This window comes from Pteropus medius, unplaced genomic scaffold (genome assembly GCF_902729225.1).
Source record: "Pteropus medius unplaced genomic scaffold, Ma_sr-lr_union100, whole genome shotgun sequence".
In the NCBI taxonomy this organism is placed as follows: Eukaryota; Metazoa; Chordata; class Mammalia; order Chiroptera; family Pteropodidae; genus Pteropus; species Pteropus medius.
Window position 1 is genome coordinate 22,619,169 of NW_024349800.1, and position 13,298 is coordinate 22,632,466.

At 38.2% G+C, this 13,298-nt stretch overlaps 1 protein-coding gene across 3 annotated transcripts in view; it reads left to right on the top strand.

Moving 5' to 3' along the window:
* The first annotated feature begins 7,753 nt into the window (after positions 1-7,753).
* Positions 7,754-13,298, top strand: part of SERTAD2 (SERTA domain containing 2) — a 104,331-nt gene continuing 98,786 nt past the window's right edge. For all 3 annotated transcript variants that reach the window (XM_039886990.1, XM_039886989.1, XM_039886987.1), the window contains exon 1: positions 7,754-8,374. The gene's annotated coding sequence lies outside the window, so the exon portion shown is untranslated. The remainder of the gene's footprint in view (positions 8,375-13,298) is intronic.

Genomic DNA, 13,298 nt, shown 5'->3' on the forward strand with positions numbered 1-13,298 from the left:
GATGCGGGCAGCTGGGCCTCGTTTACCACCCTACAGAGCTCTTGCATAGGGGAGTTTGAGGGCCATGAAATCATAGCCATTACTAAGGGTCAGAATTTCATATGCTAGTAATGAGCCATTAAGGAAAGCTTTGGGAAGAGGCAGGCTTTTAAGGCAGTATAATCTAAGCAGGGGCTACTCTCAGTGTACCTTTGTGGGAAACATTTGAGTTTCTAACATGTTTGCTGTAGGGAGATTCATAACCTGACAGGGCTGGCAGAAATTTCAAGAGCCATCATATCCATTCCCCTGTCTTCGGGTTAGAAAACCCCTAAATATTTTCAGAATGCTACCCATTTATCTCTAAACCTTCTGGTAACTTCTTCTCTTATTTATCAACCCTGATTTCAAGGATCTATTTCTGATATCTAACCTAAATCTCTACAGCTAATTATCTTTTTTCATCTCATCCCTCTCAGTCAACTTTAAAAGGCCTCTGTTTCTCCTGACACAAAGCTAATATTACGGTTACTGTTATTGTTTCATCTTTGTGGTTTATTAGCACTGACAGCACCCTAGGAGGTATATAAAAATACATAAGCAAGCACACATTTAGGTCAGTCTTGAAATAAAGCTTTCTAAAATCCAGTAATGTTTGGGTGTTTCTTACTTGGAAATGGGGACGTAGGCAGGTGTGAGTAGCACAGTGGCAAGATTGTATTCTACATCTCTGACTGGCCCACTGCTTGAGAGTCATCATTCATCTCCCACCCAGCCTGGGAAGGAAGCTTATAACCAGATAAATGTATATTAAGCATGTATCAGGGAGCAGGAAGGTGACGGGGGATGCCATGGTGGTAGAAGCTGTGGGGCCTGCAGAAAGGAGTCATGGGTGTAAGGGGAGGGCCTGCATGAAAACCTGCCACAACTTCATGTGAAAACTGGAAGGAAATATTTGAGTCAGAAGTGAGTTGTAATAGCACCTTCCTTATCTTTCCCTCTAAGTGCCCCAGCTAAGAGCAGAAATGAAAAACACATTGATGCACCCTATAATGAAAAACATCCCAAGGTCTGGGGCTTACGTGATCTCTTCTATTTCTTACCCTTTTTCACTTATAAAATCTTTTAAAGATTTATCCATGTTGCAAGATATATATTTAGTACATTACTTCCAACAGCTGCATATTATTCCAGAGCATCTGCTGTTTTACTTACCATTTTACAGGTGATGTGTACTAAGTTTGCCTATAGTATGTTGCTATCTCAAGTGCTGCTGGGACGAACATCCTCAATTGTGCCCTCTTATGGACTTGTGCAAGAGTTTCTAAGCAGTATATGCTCTCAGGGGTGAAACTGCTGGGGCATCAGGAAAGCACATGCTACATTTCATTAAGCGTTGCCAGATAACTCCAAAATGACTGTACCAGGACTTAACTCTTAGCAGCAGTGCGTGAGGGTCCATGCTTCTCCTCATCCTAGGCAACACTTTGTGTTATCCAACTTTCATGTTTTTGCCTATTTAATAAATATAAAGAATGTCCTGTTTTAATATACATTTATCTGGTTATAAGTGAGGTTGTATATCTCTTTACCTACTTGCTGTTCTCTCAGGTTTCCCTTTTGTGAATGAGCCTGTTCCTATCCTTTGGCTATTTTTCTATCATGTTTCCTGTTTTTTTTGTTTTGTTTTGTTTTGTTTTCTCAATGATTTGCAGGAATTCCTAGAATATTCTAGATATTAATCTCTTGTTGATTTTAGTCTTTGGAAATACTTCTCAATCTATCAACTTTCTCTTACTTTGTCTATAATGTTCTCTGTTAAACAGAAAACTTTAATTTTGGTGTAGTTAAGTTCATCATTTTTTTGATTTTATCGTTTATGTTTCAGAGTCTTATTTAAGAAGTCTTTTCCGAGGACTACCCTTCTGCTTTTAATTTCTATTGACTTTATAGTTTTCCCTTTCACTTTTAGTTCTTTTTAAAAATTCATTGAGAGCTAACCTTTGCATATGGTATCATATATGGATGCAAGTTTATTTTTCCCCACAGTGAACCAATTTTTCCAACATTATCTATGAAACAAAACCTCTGTGTTAGACTGGGTTATTGTTCTCAATCCTTCATATCCTTTCTGCTGTAGAATTATATACCCAGGCCCTTTTGCCGTATGATTTTGCAGCATCTGCTACTATTGATATTGGACTTGGCCATGTGACTTAGTTGGCCAATGAAATGTTAGAAGATGTGATGGGAGCAGAGGTGTTAAATGCATTTGAGTGCTTTGGCTTCACCTCTTGAGCTTCTGTCATTGTCAGAATGAGACATGTGATAAAGACCTGAATTTAACCTGTGTCCTGGAGCCAAGCCCAGCTGAACTTGGCTGAGCCCAAACAAGACTTGATGAGCCAGATGAGATCAGCAGAATCCTCGTTCACACACAGACCCATGAGGGAGTAAAAACAATGGCCGTTAAAAGCCACAAATATTTGGGGGTTGTTTGTTATTTAGTGTTATTAATGCAGCAATAGTTGACTAGCTCAGTATGATTTCCTCATAGATTTGTGTGTGATGTTACCATTATCACATATCAAGTTCTCAGAGGTAAAAGGGTTGTTTCTGAGTCCACTCTTCTGTTCTAATGTTCTACATGTCTGTTATTATAACTTATAATATGTCTTATTATCTAGGAGGGTAAATTTCCCCTCTGGTTTTCTTTTTCAAAAATGACCAAATTATAATGGAATTTAGTTTTCCATATGCATTTTAGAATGTTTAAATTCCTCAAATCCTGCTACAGTTTTAATGGTTTACACTGAATTTATAAATAAACTTAGAAGTCATTTATAGCTTAATAATTTCATATCATCCTATCCACAAACACTATTTATACCCCTTTGAAATCTGTTAATAGAGTTAATATTTTTTCCATAAAGGTTTTGTGCATTCTTTCTTAGATCAATTCCTGAAGATCTTATAGTTTTGTTGTATTTTCTAGTTTGTTAGTACTAGTAGGTAGGAATAGTTTTGGTTTTCATGAGTTGATTTTGTATTTAAGAATCTTGCTGTAGCAGTTACAATTAGGTGTGGCTACAAGTAACAACAAAGACACACACACAGACAAAAACTAAAATAATCATAGCATAAATAATATAGAGGTTTTATTCAAAAAGTTCAAGAAGATTGGAGGTAGATACTTTAGGGTTGGGGCTGGTACAAAAGATGCCTTCTGTCTTGTTGCTTCCATACCAAAGGTCTTCTCATGGTCTAAGATGACTGCTGAAGCTTCAGACATATGTCTTCATTTCAAGGATGAGGCTCACCTCTTTCTTTAAGGAAGTGTGCACCAATTCTGCTTTTAACCCATTACCTGGAAGATGGCAATACTTACCTACGAGGGAGGCTGGCAAATGTTGTATTTATTCTGGTTGGCCATATGCCTTGTTAAAAACAAAAACGAAAACAAAAACTAGTACTGTACCATGGAGAAGGGGAGAAAAGGATCTCTGTTACCTTGCTGACTTCTCTTATTATTTCTAATAGTTTGTTGTTTCTACTGCATGTATTTGTGGTTGATCATATTATTGCAAACAATTCCAGTTTTATCTCTTCCCTTTTGGTTCTTCTATTTAGCTTCTTCTTCCTTTTACAAATCTTATTTTGTTAGCCAGGACTTTCAGTATCATGTTAAACAGTAGTGGCAAACTTGTCTTGGTCCCACAGTTAAATGGAATGTGTTCAAAGTTAATCCATTAAGTAATATTTATGCTGTACATTTTGGTCCTTGATAAAGTTAAGTAAATTTCTTCCTCTTCTTAATTTTCTGAAAGTTTTTATTATTAATAAGTGATGTATTTTCTCCAGTGCTTTTTCTCTCTTAGTCTTTTCAAGATGAATCAAATTGATGCCTTATGATGTTAAATCATATTTGAATTTCTGGAACAAACCTTACTTGATTTATCATGTTTACATGATAAATGGCTAGATAGGTAGCTAGACAGATGTATACTAAAGTCAGGGAAATGAATCTCAACATTTTTCTTACTTCACCAGAGTAAGTATGTTGGATTCAGTTAGCTAATATTTTACTTAGAATTTTTATATTTATTATATTCATAAGCGAAATGGGCCTATTTTTTTTCTTGAACTATCATTTTTCAGATTTAGAATCTAATTCTGCTGTGGTTTTTTTTTTTTTTCCTACCTCTGCTTCCTCTTGAAAGTGATGGCTTTTTTCATTTGTTTTGTAATTTGGATTGCGAGCTCACATTTATCTAGGATCTATGTGTGGGAATCCTAATGGGGTCTGGGTTGAATCTTCTGTCCTCAATAAAGGATTTGCTTTTGCTTCCTGGTCCATGTACATAGTATATATTCAAATATATTTATAAAAAGCTTATAATCTAATTGAGAAGATTAGCTGCAATCATATAAATATCTAAAGAGCAGTAAAAAGGAAATATTTTATTATCACATATTGCTTATAAATTTTTTACTTTAGATTTTAAAAAGTTATATGTGTAACTCGTAATTATAACAGATTAGAAAGTACAGATAAGGCAAAAGGAAGATAAAAATAAACTAAATCCTACCTGTCTCTGAAAAACTCACTTAAAATCTTCCTAGACTTTTCCTCAAGTTCCTACTTAAATATTGTGTGTGTGTGTACTTTTAAGCCTCTCAAGTAGATTGTAAGCTCTTTGAGACAAAAAAAAAAAATCCCAGCAGTACTTTTTTTTGTAATCATAGTAGTTCTTAGTCCATCATCAGTCTCACTACACTGTTTAGAAGAAAAATGACACTAACAATACAAAATTGTATTATTTGTATGGTGAAATCTGCATTTAGAAGTATGGTTCCCAAATATGAAAAATAATATCTCTGTGTATTTTGAAATCATAAACTAGTAAGTTTGCTACATATTATAGATTCATATGTAACATCAACTACAATGATATTTTTAAGCTTATAAAATTAATTGATTTTCCTGTACTTCTAAGAATTGTAGTTACAAGGTATGCCTATGGTATTTATGAAAGACAATTTTCCATCCTCTCTTGGGGGGCTCACACTGCAAGTATATAACATAGGCCTACCTATAAGACAGGTAGAAAGGGAAGTGATCACAAAAATAAGAAATAGAAAAGACTTAGAATAAAGGAAATAAATGTGAGAGAAAGGAAACAGATATGCGAGGAAGGAAAAGAAAAAGAAGGAAGGAATAAACAGGGGTTCTCAAATCCAATATTTATTTTAATATGTATTCAAGTCACCTGGTGTGTTTGTTTAAAAAACAGATGTCTAGGTCCAGTCTACAGAGATGATGATTCAATAGATCTAAGAGCAAATCCAGGAATCTGGGTGGGCCTTCGACAACCATTTAAAAAATACTGGAATAGGGAGAGCACAGAATTAGAAAATGACACATGGTGGGGACAGGAGGTGTGCCAGTAACAACTGACCAGGGGGCAACATCTGCCACAGGATGCTAACCCTGGGTATTCGGAGAACCTCTGAAAGATACTAGTTTGTATCTAGACTCCAAATCTTCTATTTTATAAGTACTCTTACAATACTTACAACTTACAAATAAGTTACTGTAAGATAACACTCTAACCAGTTATATTTACCTGAGCCACAAGATGACCTCACAGAGGGAAAAATAAGAAAAGGGCTTTCAAAAATGCATGATTAGCACATTCTTAAATGTAGTACAACAACCCACATTAGAAGTGGAGGTATTTTTCTCAAATGAGAGATTTAGTTTGTCTATATTATCGCAGGGTGACCTGACTAAGGGAACACGGTCTACCTTCTGTGGATCACTATGTCCTGGGGTGAGGACACCGGCCTTGCACTGCTGAAATCCAAAGGAGTTTCAACACACAGAGGGGCAGTGCATACACAAGCTAGGTATTGCAAAAAGTTTGCAGCATAGCTCATTTTCTTAGGTAGACTCAGGACTACAGGCTGAAATCATGGAGAAAGGAAAGAGGAAAGAGGTGTCAGGCTGAGTGTTAAAATTACAGCTTAGGAGAAGAATTGTACCCTAAAATGACGATAACCTCAAAATGACTAGAGTAGCCTCCATGTTCACTTATTCTCTCTCCCCTGATTTCCACACCACTATAGGTTTTAATTTTGTAATTATGAAAAAATATCGTGTTCATTTCAAGACCCTAAATCAGCTCTAGCTCTCTAGCTAACTTGTCTATGGAAAATGGATAGTGAGTATTCTACGTAGGGTTGAAAATCTTTTTGTGGGAATGGTGATAGATGATTTGACTTTCCTTCGTTTCTTGATTGGAAGCAATTGACGTAAATTTCAAATAATGTGCAGAAATGCACCTTGTGGGAAAGAAGGTGGATTTTGCCAGTGTAACTGCTTTTGTGGGCATCTCTATTCAGGTTTATTGGTAACCGCAGTTACTTCCAAGGACAGATGCGTACGTGGAAAGAGTTAAGGTTCTTAAAATGATGACTGGACAGTAGACAAGACATTGAGAAAAGCCATAGCTCCTGGGAATAAGCAGTGAGATCTAATAGTGAATGTTCCTCAGCATTGCCACCGGGTTGTAGGTGAGGAGGGTGGGCAGAGGAGAGAGAGTTTTGCGGAAGAGATGGTTGGAGGAAGCTAAGGTCTATTCACGCATTTAAAGAGCAAAGCCCATCCAGCTTTGCTCATGCTAGGTTAAGAAGTGCCTTTTCCAGGAACTCAGTAAAGAAATGGTATGTATTCAGGAGCTGTTTCAACCTGTCCACACCCTACCCTGACTTCCCCAGAAGACAGGCAAGCAAGGAGGCAAATGCCATTGCCAAGACTCCGGTCTTTGGCTTCCAGCTTCCTCAGATCGCAGAGCACAGCCCCACAGGACGTCACACAGAGCTGTCTCCGGGAGTGGGCACTGCATGAACGTGGGCAAAGTTTGGATCTGATTCACTCCTAATGTGGCTGCCCCTCGGGTGTGGGGTTTGGGCACAGGGACTCCTCAGCAGAGCAAGACAGAGACTAGGAGCGGCAGCGGTGGCAGCAGCAGCAGCAGCAGCAGCAGCCGCCTGCAGGCTGAGTAAGGAGCCAACCTCCACCGCCGCCTCCTCCTGCCGGCGCGAAGTCGGCAGCACAGCCAGTCCATATCGCTGTCACGCCGCCAGCAGCGCGGCCCCTTCACCGGCCCCCCCGCGCGGCCCCAGCCCTCACACTGTTATTTGCGTGACTGACCCGAGCCGCGCGGGAGGGAGGACCCGGCCGCTGGAGGGAGGGGGCGCATTGGCCCGCCTACTCCTTCCCCTCTGGTTCGCTGCGACACTTTCTCCTCCTCATTGGTCAAACACTTGCGTCCATCACCCCACGCGGCCCTTGGATTGGCGGAAGGCGCACTTCTGGAGCAAGGAAGGCAGAGTGACTCCTCCGGTCTCCGGCGCCTCATCTTTCCCTCCACCCCACTTCAGCGTCCACCCACCTCTCCCACCCCACTCCACTTCCCCGCCCCGTTCTTGTGGTGTCACTGTCCTTAGTAGACACATTGGGCTCGGGGCGAAGCCAGCCGTCTATAGAGCCGCGCTGCCATTGGCCGACGCCCACGCCCGTCGTAACCGCGGGCTCCACCATTGGGTGGCTCCGCTCCACTCCCCGCCCCCTAACGCCTCGCCCTCTCAGTCGCCTCCTCCCCTCCCCGCTCTTCCACGGCCCCCTTTCCCCGCCCGTCCCCGCTGCATCTCCCCTGTCCAGCTGGGCGGGGACTGCTGTACGACTCTGTAAAGTCTGTGAGTCACTGCACAACCCATCAATCCAATTAAATGTCTTGAGCGAGCTGAGCAGGCGGTACTGCCGCCACCGCCGCTCGCTTTGCCGCGGCCGCCCCTGCTCGCAGCGCCCCTCTGATCCATGGCTGTCTGTCTGTACTTGTTACGGTGTAACCTCCTCCTACTCCTCCTCCTCCTCCTCCTCAGGAGCCGCTGCAACTTCCCCTCAGCCAGCCTCCTCTGCTTGAGGACTGCAAAGGCATGGGATAGACCCAGAGCCACTTCTCTCTGTCTCCCCTCCAGCCCTCGCTCAATTTCCTCCCGTTAAATTAAAGTCTGTTCCTTGCTCCTCGTCGTTTTAGAGATTTATTTATCAATTTGTTATTTCCCCTGATTTATTTTCCCTCCCGGGGCAGGGGTTCGTAGGGGCCGGGAGTTTATTTTAGGGAGGGCGCTCTCCACCTCCCCCCATTTCTCCTCTTTTTTCGATCGTGACTTGATTTCCCTGCTCCTCTCCGCTCCCACCCCTCGAACTCACCGTCCTGCACTCGAGTGACGCACCGACACCCCCCGCCCACAGCCCAGACGTCCCCTCCCTCGCTGCCACCCGGACCCGTCTCGGAGCTGGACCCGGTGGTGACTTCTTCGCGGAAGGGTGAGTACCATGTGGGGTTTCGGGGAGAATCTGGGAAAATGTAGCCGGTCCACTTTGGGGAGGGCAAGGATCACATTGTGGGAAGAAGGCTCCTGGTCCGGCGTGGATTTGAGGTGGCGACTGCCTCCTTCCCTCGCTCCCTCTTCCCCCGCCCCTCGACTCCTTATTCACCAGCCCTGCTGTATTTCTAGGTATTGCCAGACTTCCACCATCGGGACATTATAACGCTTATAAAATGAGCGGTAATGACAAGCTTTCTGTCTTTAGGATGCTTAGTGAATGGTAATGGTCGGCAATGTGATCTGATAGATTCTATGACCTGCAAAAAGTGTAACACGGCTAATGGGTACATTTTCCTTCAAATCAAAGTTAAACTTTTATTCAATAAAGGCAAAACAAAAGGTATTTCTAATTTGAATGTGTGGTGATAGAGCAAGGGAAGATAGGTTGCCTAGTGGCATGGCTTACTATTTTTATTTTAAAATAGTTTTACATATTTCCTTTTGAAAAAATATGAATTCAGTATTTAAGTAAAGGTTTTTGAAGTCTCTGAACCTGTTGGAGGAAAGCAAGCTAAGATGAAAATCCAGCTTGACTCTTCATCTTTAGTTCACCTCTATTCTAACAAGAAACTACAACACAGAATTTATTTCTCAGTCACTGAGCACAGTGGAGTGTATTAAGGATAAATATGGATTTTTTTTCTTTTGATATCCCTCTTGTATTTTTGATTGCTCTTAAACAATGTCATGCTAAGAATTTTGTAAAATTTTAGTTTCTTGATTATCGGTAGCTCAAAAGTACACATACTTGCCCATATATGCTTTTATGAGACTCTTGCTATATGTATCTTTAATTCGAGATTAAGTAAAAAATATGAAAAGTAGTTACTCTGAATTGGCTTCAGAGGTCACTTTGTAGAATTCAGTCTATTTAAAATGGTATTAATCTTTTTGAATCAAGTTCTGGTCTAGTTGTCCACAGATTCAAATTAGGCCAAACCAAATGTGTTTTGAAATATTAAAGTACAGGAAAGGCCTCTTAGTAGTTCATTCTCTCCTCTTTCAGACTAATCAGAATAAGTTGTTACTAAATTTAATTTTAAAGAATAGACTGTTCCTGTTCTGAAATCTGCCAAGTTTCCTCAGAAAGATTTCTTTTTAAAGAGCAGAAATGTGTTTATGATCAGCCCAAAGTAGTAAAGTTGACTCAAATGTAAATGCTGTTGTAAGGAAATGTTTGTCATAAGCTCCCAAACCTTGCAAAGTGTTTGAGAAAGACTTATACAAAGCTTTTTTGAATTGTTTAATAAATTTTATCATGTGGCCTTTTTCATGAGTGTAAGAGTGAATCACTGAGAGGCCTCCATAGCACAGGAGCCAGTCTGCCTGAGTTTGAATCTTGCCACCATGCTTAGATGGCTGACTTTGGGCAGTTTCAAACCTGGCCTGTGCTGGTTTTCTCCTGTAAATGGGAAGGATGACTTTTCCTTAAAGAGCTGCTGTAAAGGGAAATGAGAATGCATGTTACAGAGCACTTGGTGTTAGCTGCTCCATCATCATCACCACCCTTAGAGAAGATGTCTAGTGTAGTGATTAAGAGTGGACCCTCTAGAATCAGATTCTGTAAGTTCACGTCCCAGCATTTCCTGTTACGGTCTTTGTGATTCCTCATCTGTAAAATGGGGATAACAGAAGCCCCATTCTACTTAACTTCACAGGGTTATTGTGAGGGTGGAATGAGTTAATATATGCAAAGATCTTGACTACCATTTGGTACATCTCTTAAAGTTTAATTCTCAATTACACTTCTTGTAAGTCTTGAAACGTGGGTAAAATTTTTGTAAAGGTAAAGAATTATCGCTGTCAAAATAAGCAGAATTCTTATCAATATGCATGATCTATGGGATTTATAATTTTAAACTAGAATTTATATGGTTCTTTATGAAATTAGTTATTTGATGAGTTGAGTTGGTTACTCTTTTACTTAATAGGCTCTACGTACCTCTACTTGCATAATAGGCTCTACATACCTCTACTATAATGATACCTATCACATTTATTGTTATCTGTAATTTCCTCTTCTACTAAACAGAAAGCTCTTTGAGTATAAGAATAGTGTTTTATTCATAATTTAATCTCCAGTGCCTAGCAGAGTGCCTGGTACATAAAGAAGCTTAATAAAAAAACAAGTTTAGTGAATGCTGTGGAATGAATTAAATAATGTTATTCTCAAGTTATTTATAAATAATGTTATTTTCAAGTTATTTATGAGTAGCTGAATGACATTGTAAGTGATATCGTGGAGAATACTATTTGTATTACTGAGTTGAATTTTTACGTTTTCTATTATTTTTGTAAATAGAAGATAAATGAGGGGAATTACAGTATAACTTATAATTTATTAAGAAAATATTTTTTATTTTGAAGATTAAACTTAAAATAGTCTCAAAAATATATATCAAATATCTTCCTTTGATACCCGACATGTCCATTTTAATCATAAGATTTTCTGACTCCCAAACTTTCTGTCACTAAATTGGATGTTATTATAATTAATACGAATTTTACAAGTTGGATTTCGAATGTCTCAAGTGAAGCTGTGATGTTATAGGCTTCAGAATATAATAATAATGAAGAGAATTTATCAAACTAACACTAGGAAAATTATCAAAACGGCATCCTTTCCTTAAGGATCAAAGCTTTATTTCTTTCCATTCAAGAATGAAACTTTCTCTTGAGTTGTCTTAATAAATAATTAGCTTTTGAAATAGCTGTAGTAAATAGCGTAATAGGAATCATAAAGGAGGTATATGTAATTAGCAAATAAAGCACTTTAAACTTCACTATACACTTAATAGGCTTTACATAATTGGGGTATCTATATTTTATAAATAAGCAAAATTGATAGGGCCTACCATTTGCTTCATTTATAGAATCACTGTTTTACTTGTCAATAAAATTCAGTTTAATTATCATGCCCCCAGAAATTATAAAATCCAAGAATCTTTTATGAAAGTGATATCCCCAGTAATGAAATCTGAATATTAACTTACTCAGAAGTGTTACAGTGTTCCATAACACTGTTAAAACTTTTCAAATATGTAAACTATGTATTATAATGTAGATAATTTTGTATATGTAATCTTTTGTTTAACCTGGTTACCCAGTTTAGTTGAATATATTGCATTTTTATCAGCTAAAACAATTAATTTAGAAAACTTGTTCTTTTATGTTCATATATTCTTAAAGCAGCAATCTAAAATGAAACTTTAAAAATTAATTTATAATTATTTAGAAACTACACTTAAATGTCTGGTCTGCACGATAGAAGGTCACTTATTTTTCACTTGACACATTTTAGCATGACATTATTTCTGTAGCTCACATCTCTTATCTCTTTTTATTTAACATTTTTGTGAAGACATTTGAGTATTTATTAGTATTTTACACACATATATGATGTCTCCAACTTTTAAGAAAGCAATGTTTCTAATGAAGAATTGTTTGGAAATAAGGGGAAAGCAAGATAGATATAACTTTTAGGGCTTGTGATTTCTATTCTGTCTTCTAACATTAGGAAAATGGATAACTATACAGTAATACCTCACTTAACATCATTGATAGGTTCTGCGACTTTAAGGAAAATAATGTAAAATGAAATCAGTTTTACCATAGGCTAATTGATATAAACAAGAGTTAATTTCCTATGGCATCTCATCAACTTCGTAATGGAATGACGAAATGAACACAACATTATTTGAGGACTTGCTGTACTGTCAGTAATCAAAAAGAGTTGAAAATAATATATCTGTTATCTGTTGACATAAACGTAGCATTAAGGTCCATGGAGTTCTAGACTGAGCGGTGCTACTTATTGGCACGTGACCTTGAGCGTTACGCTTAATTTCCATGATTTTCCATGTTCATATCCTTTCAGTGGGAAGAGGCAAGGGCGATTACCCTCCCCTCATTCACAGATGACATTGTATTAGTGCTTTTTAAAAGCATTGGAGAAAGACAAAATGCAAGCAAATACAAAGTATACATTAGCATTTAGAAATGGGTATTTATTTATCCTTATTTAAAAATTGTGACCTTTTGGATCTTTTGTCTGAAGGACATTTTTTCCTTTTAACTACGTTTGAAGAGACTTCTTTCTTGCATGTTGACAAGAATGTATATGGTACCTTTTAAAGAGGCAAGGAACTTTGGTTTTTTGAATGGGATTTTAAATGTTAACACTGAGTTTTGTAACTGGGTTGTAACAGAGGTTGATATTGTAAGAACAAACTTTATGTATCTAAAAGAAAATGCATGTGTATTGCAGGAAAAAAATATTCAGATATAGCAGATTCCATTAGCAGTATATTAAAGAGAAAAATTAATCATATTATTTAATTTCAAATTTCAAAAGGATTATTTGGCTATATGACTCTTGCTTATACTCATTTATTTTGTACCTTGAATGCAATGAAAATGTGCAGATTTCAGAATATAGCGGCTGGGGGATTTCATTTATTACAGCTAATCTTTTATTTGGGAAGGTGAGTAAAGACATCTGTGGAAAGGCTGTATATTAAGAAACTAGCCTTTTTTTCTCTTGTCCCTAAACATGAGAAGTCTTTAAAAGTCAAAATCCCAGAGTTAGCACATTACGTAAGTTACTTGAATTCAGCTTTATCTCTTTCTGGTTCCTAGCAGAAGAATTGTCGCAGCCTCGTGATGCTACTCACTTTTTTCAGTGGAAATGAAATTCTAGTGTACTCAGAATAAGACCTATCAAAACAAGTGGGCATACAAAGAAATATTATTTATTCCAACTAATATTAAGTATAGTGAACATTAATCCTCTAATGTGAGGATGCTAAGCAGAAAGCAAGTTTAAAACTATACCGTCCTTTTATCCTTACTGTTCATCCGAC